This window comes from Myotis daubentonii, chromosome 12 (genome assembly GCF_963259705.1).
Source record: "Myotis daubentonii chromosome 12, mMyoDau2.1, whole genome shotgun sequence".
NCBI classification, from domain to species: Eukaryota; Metazoa; Chordata; class Mammalia; order Chiroptera; family Vespertilionidae; genus Myotis; species Myotis daubentonii.
The window spans coordinates 16,341,964-16,352,095 of record NC_081851.1 but is presented as its reverse complement, the minus strand read 5'-3'; the positions used below and the strand labels follow the sequence as shown (position 1 = coordinate 16,352,095).

The window sequence follows — 10,132 nt, the reverse complement described above, 5'->3', positions numbered from 1 at the left end:
TGTTTATAATTGTTAATATTAGGCAAACAGTAAAAAACAAACAAAGAAATAAATAAATAAATAAATAAATAAATAAATAAATAAATAAATATAAAAATAAAAATTGTCTCCTCAGCCATGTCTAATTTGTTACTTCTGGTTTGATGTTTTCTGATTTCATCCCTTTTTGGGCCTGGCCCCAGGAAGAGGTTTGTGACTTTTCTCCCTATTAGGCCACCATTTTGGGGGAGGGAAAAAAACTTTCTCCACTTTCATTTTACCGTTATTAAAATGGTAAACACAACTTCCCACCAGAAATATTGTACAGATAAAGAGAGAAGAATGTTTGTGAACAATGTTGCACACTATTGACACTTACTAAATGCTTCCCCCTCCCCCTGGGTTACAGAGCATGGTTTAATGCATTTATACATCAAAATTATTTTCAGAAACATGGAAAATCCTAAGTCACACTGTGGATTTCCTCATGATCCTTGCTGAAGGCTGGGGCTTTTCCAGATGCAGCAAGGGCTGAGATGGAACCTGTTGGCAAAGGACCTAAATAGACCCCTTTCAAAAGAGGACATTCAGGAAGCCAAGAGACATATGAAAACATGTTCAAAGTCACTAGTCATCCGAGAGATGCAAATCAAAACAACAATGAGGTACCATCTCACACCTGTCCAAATGGCTATCATCAACAAATCGACATACGACACGTGGAGCAAGTCAACGTCATCTTCAATTATGACATGCCTGAGGACTCGGACACCTACCTCCACCGGGTGGCCCGTGCCTGTCGCTTTGCCACCAAAGACCTGGCTCTCACTTTTGTGTCTCATGAGAATGATGCCAAAATCCTCAATGATGTTCAGGTTAGGTTTGAAGTCAATGTGGCAGAGCTCCCTCAAGAAATGGACATCTCCACATACATGCAGCAGAGCCGCTAACCACACACCTGACATCCCGGAGCCACCCTGCTTCCCACGTGCTGCTTCAAGTCCTTTTTCTAGGCGAAAGTGGGGCTTTCCTTTATGGTTCAAACACTGTACATTTGTGTAACAATAAATTAGTACTATGGAAAAATAAATAAATAAATATAAGGGGTTGTATTTTGCTTCTGACCCCCATTTTTCAAGTCAGTCAGTCATCTACACTAATAAAAGAGATACATGGTAATTGGCGTATGACCGCTACCCTTCCCATTGGCTAATCAGCAAGATATGCAAATTAACTGACAGCCAAGGTTGCGGCCGGCAGCCAGGCAGCTTGAAACTAACATGAGGCTTGCTTGCTTCAGTGACGGAGGACTCCAACGTTCCCCGCCTGCCTTGCAGGCCTCTGAGCCTGCAATTTAAGAAACATTGTAACAAATATAGAAGCTAAACAAAAACCCCAGAAACCAGCTTTCAGCGAGCTGGGATCTTAGAGCTGGAGTCAGAGCTGGAGTTATACATTGTTTCGATGACCTGCTTTCAGCAGTGGAGGCCTAAGAGCTGGAGCCTCAGAGCTAAAGCTGGCCCAGAATTTAAAAAAAGAAAAAGAAAAAAAGGAGCGGTTGGGAGCTTCCGTCACCCGCCAGCCTGAAAACAGCCCTCAGCCCCTCACCCAGATTGGCCAGGCACCCCAGCGGTGACCCCCACCCTGAAGGGTGTGTGACCAGCTGCAAACAGCCCTCAGCCCCTCACCCAGATTGGCCAGAGCAATTTATGTCAGAAGAGACACTTTCCATCTAATTTACTGCAGTCTCTCCCATCCCTATGAATACAGTGTTTCTGCCTCAATAGCAGTTTAACCTCAGAGTCTTACAACAAATGTCACAAGATTATGAAATTTTGTACTTCGTAGCACATGGCTCCTTTGCAATACATGGATAAGAGTTCCCCTAAACATTGCTGAGACTTATGTAACACATACTATGAACAGAGACCATAATTTATATTGTTAACAGAAGGACAGCAAAGGTCTCTTCTGGTTGATCATTGACCTCACCAATAACCAAGGTACTGGGATGCAAATTACAACCACAAAGTCATGCCATCTTTCTTTCTTTTTTATTGTTTTATTGCTTAAAGTATTACAAAGGGTATTATATATGTGTCCTTTTGCCCCCCGCCCTTGACAATCCCCTGGCCGTCTACCAGGCCTTGGGCAGCAACGCAAAATAAGCTGGTTTTGGACCAAGAGTGATTTTTTGCCATCATGCTCTGCCTTCTGAAGCACTGAAGTTTTGATGTCCCCACAATATCTGTTCACATCTACATGCTGACAGATCACAACAGTGCTTTCAAATCATGGCAGGCGGTGAATAGAACCAACACAATTAATGTTACAATAAGAAAAAAGTGTTTTTACCAAAATACCATAAACCAGAGCCAGCGGTGTTCTGATTGGTGAAATAGAACCTGAGCCAGTCATCACAGCATAATGTGGAAACCACAATCTCCCTCAAACAGGTACCATTTCCTTGCTGAGGATGGGTGTTCTGGACAAATCCTGGGTCAGTCCCATTCCATAGAGAGAAAGGAATGAAGATCCTGCCAAGAGTTCAGAATATTCAGAATTTATTTAAGCGCAAGAGAGCACACAGGGTTTGTGACCTGGTTCACACTGTTCAGGTGAGCCAGGTGGTTGAGGAGAAATCACTTCAGCCACAATCACTCACAGTGACGTCAATCAGAAAGTAGGCCAGGGCAGGATAGCAGTGCAAGCAGCTCCTTCAAGCCTCTCTTATACCTGAAACTCATGGGGAATCTAGCAAAGTGTCTGTCCTGATAAAAAGGGATTATATTAAGGTAAATGTGTAAGATCGAGTCACCTTAAGTGTTGCTGTTCTGAGTAAGAAAAATGAAATATTCCCGACACATTTAAGGCAGCGTCTGCCTTCCCTGTCATGCCTGCTGCCCACCCCCTAATTTTTTTTTCTTTGTGGAGAAGAAGCTGCAAATGTTTTGTAGCTGCCAGCAGCTGTTTCCTGTGGAAACCTGGGGTGCCATCCTGTATAGATCCTGTTCCTGGGGGCTACACAGCACTCTTACTTTGTGTTATGGGGACTTCCCTATTGTGCCCTGCGTGCACCCATCCCCAGTTTAGGAGTCTCTAGGGGCAGTGGCCATGTTCACCCCCTGGGGAAGGGGGCCCTGTGCCTCCCTGGGGACTCTGTGCCTGGAATCCTGCCTCATCTTTTGTTCCAGCCAGACCCTGTGGGTCACCCCTCTACCCTGGTTTCTGTAAGCTCTGGTTGGGCCAGGCCAGGATGGCGGGGGGAACGGACCCTTCCTGTTGGGCTGGATTGTACATATGTTAATAGCAAAGACCCAAAGCCACATTTTTATAATTGTGATTAAACTTTATTGTACAAAAAAAAACTGTTTGAAAGAAACAGAAAAACAGTATTTCATTGCAAACAAAAGCTAGACAGTAACCGCACACTCCCCCAGTGAACACACTGGGAACCCGCGGCCCTGTGGCCAGCCACGGGCTCAGCGGTACGTGATCCGGAAGCTGCGCTCCCGCTCCTTGTGCCGCCCCTCGCACACCTTGGTCACCTCCTCCACCTTCCTCTGAGGCAGGGCCGAGTTCTGGTCGATTCACTGCAGGGAGTCCATGTGTGCGTTGAGAATCTTGCAGATCCGCTGCAGCGGGTCGCTGGTGACGGCGGGGCCCCGGACCTGTTCAGGTGCTCGATGATGTCCCTGAGGTCCTGGGCCATGCGCTTCAGCGGTGCGTCGATGTTCTCGGCCAGCTCGTAGGTCTTCTCGTGCTCCTCCTCGGCGTGCTGCAGGCAGGTAGTCCCGCTCTGCTCCTTGACGGACTCCTCCAGAGGGCTCAGCGGGTCCTCCAGCTCCTTCCACTGAGACAGGATGAAGTCCAGGTCTTGGTCCAGCCTCTTCGGGTCCAGCTTCACCTTCTCCACCTCGCGGTAGAGGGCGGTGATCTTCCCCCCGTTCTCGATCAGTGGGCGGTCCCAGGCGTTGACCAGGGTGGCCTGCTGCAGGAAGTGCCGCTCCTGGTCCTCCAGGTCCAGGCTCCACTTGTTGATCAGACTCTCCAGCTGGGCATCGGTCATCACGGGACTGGTGGACACACCCAGAGGAACCTGCTCAACAACACTGTGCTGGCTGCCTTCCAGCGCCTTCTCAGTGAGCCCGAGCCCGAGGGCAGAGCGGGAGCCTGAGACTCCGCCCTGGAGCATCAGCTTCCCCGTCCCCTCATTGTAGGCGATTTAGTGGGACAAGACTGCTCCTCTGTAGTATCTCCTTCACCAGCCAGGACAGAGGCACCCCAGCTACGATGGGAGTATGTGAAGTGTGCCCCTTACATCATGAGCAGCCACAGCCAGAGCCTGCCTCCTCGTGCTGCACCTGTGTGGCCACACTGCCTCCTCACAACTCAACTTCAGTTCCCCTTTTCCCTGCGAATGGAGGGAGATCTGTGTGCCTTTCCTGGAAGGATCCGTTCAGCTGTGGAGATTAAGGTCTGATGGTCAGGGTGCCAGGATCTCCAGGGTGGGGTCAGGACCCTAATGTTCAACTTCCACAGTCTGCTGCTGTGATGCCCCACGGCCACCAGGTGGTGCCAGAGGGCACCCCAAATACACATTCTTCACCAACTGATGGACAGAGAGGGTGGTGCTGTAGGGCTCAACCAGTGTCAGACACTTTGGGTGAAGATAACCACATTGTGGGTGGTCCTGATGCAGTCGGGATACTCTTCATAGATCATGCTAATGAGCAAGGTGCCCATCCAAGAGCCCATGCCCCTGCCCAGTGAGTGGGCCAGCTGGGCAGAGGCTGAGTGGGAAGCACATCTGTCCTATTGATGCCACTGTGACATGGATCCCAAGAAGTGGCACCAATTGACTACTCTGAACCATAGCCACCTCGTTGCCAATGGCCGTCCTTGAATAACTTGTGACGACACTCAGGAAATTGATGGAGACTTGAATTCTCAATCTTAGAAAAGTATAGTTAGTTGTACAAAAACACACCCCTTTTCCCCCTCCACCAGTTTCCAACAATGGCCACTGTTTGTGTTGACTCATTCTGAAACCTGTAGGTATGGTCCTTCAACCAGATGTTTCTCTCAGGGCATAAGTTAGGGCATAGTGTTCCCTGAAATCCTTGTCCCTGCCAGAAGGACAAGGGGAAAAGGGGACCCACAGTGTTTGGGACAGCTGGACATGGGAGATTTCTGCCCGGGGGGCTGGCTAGCCTGCGGAGGAACCCCCCTATGCCTTCACTAGAAGAGCCATGAAATAAATGCTAGGCAGATACATGCTGGAAAGATGCCACTGTCACCAGCGAGACTCATCTACATGTGCTGGACATGTCACATGTCCACAATATGCCAGTAAGAGAGTCACAAAGACACACACAAAAAAAATCAACAAAATATGTTGGTAAGTAAAATGGCGAGTTGCCCAAGAGTGGGAGTAGAATGTCCCAAGCATGATGACTCCTGGATTTGCTGAGACCCTGTCCATGCTAGGACGATCTGTATGGCAGCCCTGTGTACTCACAGCTACAGTAGGCCTGTTCCTCTGCCTTGAGTGCTCCCGGGACTTGCTGTTTTTAGGGCAAACAGGCTGGAGTTGTGCACACCACACCTCATTTGCAGTCGCTTCTAGGCACAGCCAGCGCGGCTGGCAGGGGGCACTTACAAGGGGGTGCTCTAGTTTGCTTCTGTGTCAGCTCTGGTCTTACCTTGCGGGGCAACCGTAACCAGGAAACCAAGGGATCCATCATCCGGGCTGCCGGTCACTGCTCCTGCCAATGAAGCAGAGACAGGGTTGAAGCCCATATGAGCTTTTATTCCAATCCTGCTGGCAGCAGGGAGAGCAGCAGGCCACCCACAGGAATCTACACTGAACCCACCCCCACCCCCCTACCCACCCGCCAGTTGACTGGGTAGATGCACAGGAGGGAGAAGAGAGCTGCGGGGCAGCTGCAGGCTGCAACTGTAGGGGGGAAACGGGAGGGTAGGGAGGCCGCAGTCCAGCCTGCAGGAGCTCACAGTCCGATAACCTCCTTGTTCTGATTTACATTTGGGAGGAGGCGAAAGTGAAAGTTCCAGGGTTTCTCCATCTTCTCGAAAACTAGGCGTGCGAGTTTGTGCAGTTTCGTCCTTTATAAAAAGCTTCTGACTTTAAGAATGTTAGATTTCTGCAGCACAAGTGTCAGGTGGGGTAGCATAGCCAGGACTTGATTCAGGGAGGACCCACCTAAACCTTCCCACCCCTCCATCCCCCGCCTCCCCCACTCTGCCTCCTGCTAGAAGAAAGGACCACAGCAGGAAAGCTAGCATTCAGGGTCCGGGCCTTGGGCTTCTGCGGGATGATGGGCATCTAGGGGTGCAGCAGGGGCACTGGGCTACTGAGGGGTGTCTCAAGGCGCAGGCAGGGGCACTCACCCTGTAGCTTGTGCTTGTGTCCTCCATGAGAGCCATATTGTGGCCCTTGTGCTGCCCTTGGCGCTTACAGCGCCAGCAGATGAGCTGGCCCTCATCCTCGCAGAAGAGGTGCAGCCCCACCCAGTGCTCCTGGCATAGCAGCTCCTGCTCCTGCTCAAGTTCCTGCTGCTGCTCCTGCTCCTGGAGGGTGCCGACGAGGCTGACCAGCTGCTTGTCTGTCCGCAGACTGCCTCTCTGGCAGGGAGCCGGGCACTGGAGGCAGGAGAAGGTCACCCTGTGTTGCTGTCTCCCTGGGGAGAAGGGCGGGCCCATGAAGCCCAGGAAGCAGGATTGGCAGTAGCTGTGGCCTCCGCTGATGCTCATGGGCTTGGCCATCAGGTGCAGGCAGATGGAGCAGGTGGCCTCCTCCCGCACCTTCTTTCTGGTGGAGGCCAACGCCATGCCTCTGCCGAAAGCTGCAATGCCAGACCCTGAGGCTCCCCATAGCTGTGGAGTTGCCCCCACCAGCACTTCCTGTGGGCGCTGGGCTGCCAGGCCCCACGGGCCTTGAGCTCTTATCTGGAGGGAAGACACAGTCTGCAATGTAGAAGATGCAGAGAGTGCAGCTGTGCTGTGGACTAAGTAGGGACCCCAATTCCATTTACTAAAATGAAATAGAATTTAACATTCAGATGTAGCCTCACCTGAGGATATTTTTCCATTTATTTTTAGAGAGAGCGGTGGGGCGGGGGGGGGGGAGGCAGAGAGAGACACTTCCATTGGTTGCCTCCCACTGTGCTAAGGTGAGGGACTGTGACATGGAAAGCTTACGGAATGTGGAAAGGGGAGGGACTGAGATATGGAAAGATTACTAATTGTCTTAAGAAACAAAGTGTTATGATATGCTCCAGCCAGGTGTGACCCTGTTTTCCTACTGAACTTTTACCCTGCCACTTACTGCTTTGTAGTTCTCGCAAAGAAAAAGCCTTGCGGGACCCTTGGTCTGCACTACAAGCTGTGAGGCTCCCAGAGGGGGAGGGACGCATTGTAGTCAGCTGCCCAGCTTAATAAAGGCTCCGAAATTTAAATTCTAAGTCAGTGGTCTATCTCGCTGATTGAACCCATAACATTTGGAGGCCCGCAGTGAGATCCCTGGCAGGGGTGAGAGGGACCCCTTATTTAGGGAAGGAGGCTCTCCCCCATTTATCGCTGGGCACGCAGCGAGATACCCCACACCTGTGGGGAATGACTACCAAGGAGGCCTCCAGTCTCCGTCCTGGGTCCCAGGGAGGCGGAGGAGATTCCACCCAAAACTTTTGATTCAGAAACCGAGGCACCCGGACTCTCAAGAGGTAAGGACCGGTCGTTAAACAGGAATTGGGACATCCCACAGAGGGACGTATATGGAGGGCTGGACGCAGCAGTAATCCTGGTCCTGATCCGCGGCCATGACGGTGGCTGGGGTTCTTGGTTCGTGCGGCTTTAGGCTGCACCGGGTTTGTCTGTCTGGTGTTTGTTTGTCTTGGTGCTTGTTGTCAAAAAGTTATCTGCTTCTGTGCGCACCCTGCTGCAATGTTTTCGAAAAATTTTCAGGACTTCAAGGAGTGAGTTGCAGGTTCCAGGCAACCTTAGGTTGCATTTGTCTGGTTTGTTTTGTCTTTGTTCTTTGTTGTCTTTGTCTTTGTCAAAATGGGTTAGGGTCAGTCGTCTTCGTCGACCCCCTATCAGTCTGGCCCACTCCGAGTGAGTGGAAGGGGAGCTTGATCACCTCCTGGGAAGCTATAGAGCTCCCTCAGGAATTGGGAATTAGTTAGGAATTGGGTGGATTGTTTAAACTCTGAGTGAATGTCTGGTGAAAGTGTGTGAGTGTGGAGGGAGGGGGCCTTCCCTCTCCTCTCCCGTGTGTGGCTCCATGACTTCGGTTATGGAGTCCGAGTGGGCCCCAACCTGAGGTTCCGCGATTCGTCATGTGGCATAATGGTGACTCACCCTCACATGGAGGTGACCAGGCCCGGGGTTTATACGGGTGCACCTTAGCTATGAGGAATCTAAGCTCCCAAGGGACACGGCCAGGCAGGCAGCTGAGTGAGGATCTGTGAAAACAGGTCACCCCCTCCCTTGTTTGTCTCTCGCCACCAATTATCATGGGGTTGGGACAAAGTTTGTTTGTGTGGGACTAGTCAATTTACTACTGAGAAGGGGGACTGGATATAGCTTCAGCCTGGGCTAGTCTACTAAGAGAGCGTAAGTACGGGTGTTTGTCTGCCTTGGCTGCTCATTACTGGTCTGTGTGAAGTGAAAGCTACTTTGATTTATTCTGCTTTTCTGTTGATACGCTTGGCTGAACGTTTGGGCTGGACCCGTAATGGTCTGCAAAAGTCTCTTGCAGCTGTGAGAATTATTTTTCTGAGAATCTTTTGCTCACTATTAAAGGGGAATAAGTTCACTTCGCTAATAAAGATTTCTGTCTATCAGTTGCTCTTACCTAGATTGTAAATTTATTGTATTAAATTAAAGTTCTAGGGTAGATTTAAATGTTATGATGTTAATGCTTTTGATTTGCAGAAATTCTGTGAACGGGAGTGGCCCACTTTCCAGGTGGGATGGCCGGACGCAGGGACTTATGATTTAACCACAGCTTTTCAGGTTCACCATGTTGTCTACGGCCGGCCGGGTCACCCTGCCCAAATTCCCTATATTCAAGTGTGAGTCGATATTTTGACTGAAAAAACAAGGTGGTTAAAGAGTTGTCAGAATAAGGAAAAGAAATTGGGACAGAGACAGACAGTCCTCTTGGCTTCGGCCCAGAAGGGCAAAACTCCCCCTGTTCTGCAAGATCCGGGTGAGGAAGCACTCCCCAGGGTCAGGCCTCCCCCATATGCTCCTCCACCCACCGATCCCACGGTGGCAAATGACCCCGATCTGGAGCCCCTGCCTCCTCCATAGCCAGTTTTCTTTCCTCCAGAAACACCAGTCCAGGACCCGGCTCCATTCTCCCCTCCTCACACTAGGTGAGGGATAGCGTATGGAGGCAAAGAGAGGGAGGGGGAGAACCTGCGGGACACTGCGACATCCGCCAGTCCTGCAGTTCCTATGTTGCCACTGTGGCAGGCAGTCTCTACGGGACCAGACGGGCAGCCCTTTGTGGTCTGTGTCCCCTTTTCTACCATTGGCCTGTACAGTTGGAGGGGCTGGGGTCCTTCTTTCTCCCAGAACCCACAGGGGTTAATCTCTCTTTTGGAGTCCGTTTTTTTATGATTGTCAACAGTTGCTGCAAACCCTTTTCACTTCAGGAGAGAGAGAGAGAGGGTCAGGGAGGAAGGCAGGAAACTTGTTCTGGGCCTGGATAGACAGCCTACATCTGACCAAAACAGATTAGAGGCTGTGTTTCCCTCCAGGTGACCCGACTGGAACCCCTATAGTGATAGGGGAAAGGAGGCTCTCGATCGGTATCACCAGACTCTATTGGGGGGGGGGCATCTGAGCTACTGCTCAGAGACCCACAAACCTCTCTAAAGTGACAGAGAAGTCCAGGGGCCTAACCTTGATGACCCAGAAAATCGGAGGGCTGTCATTGTTGCATTTGTTTCCCAGTCAGCCCCAATTATTAGGAAAAAAAAATTTCAGAAGTTAGAGGGCTTTGAGGGGAAATCAATCTCCAAGTGGGTTGAGGTGGCCCAGAAGGTTTTGAACAATCAGGGAGAACCCAACGTCAGGTTTAAACACCCAGATGGTGAAGGTCCTCCTGGCCATAAGCAAGGGA

At 50.7% G+C, this 10,132-nt stretch overlaps 1 pseudogene; it reads right to left on the bottom strand.

The window, feature by feature from the left end:
* Positions 1–3,379: 3,379 nt before the first annotated feature.
* On the bottom strand, positions 3,380–4,063 carry LOC132212998 (nuclear pore glycoprotein p62-like; annotated as a pseudogene).
* Positions 4,064–10,132: the final 6,069 nt, after the last annotated feature.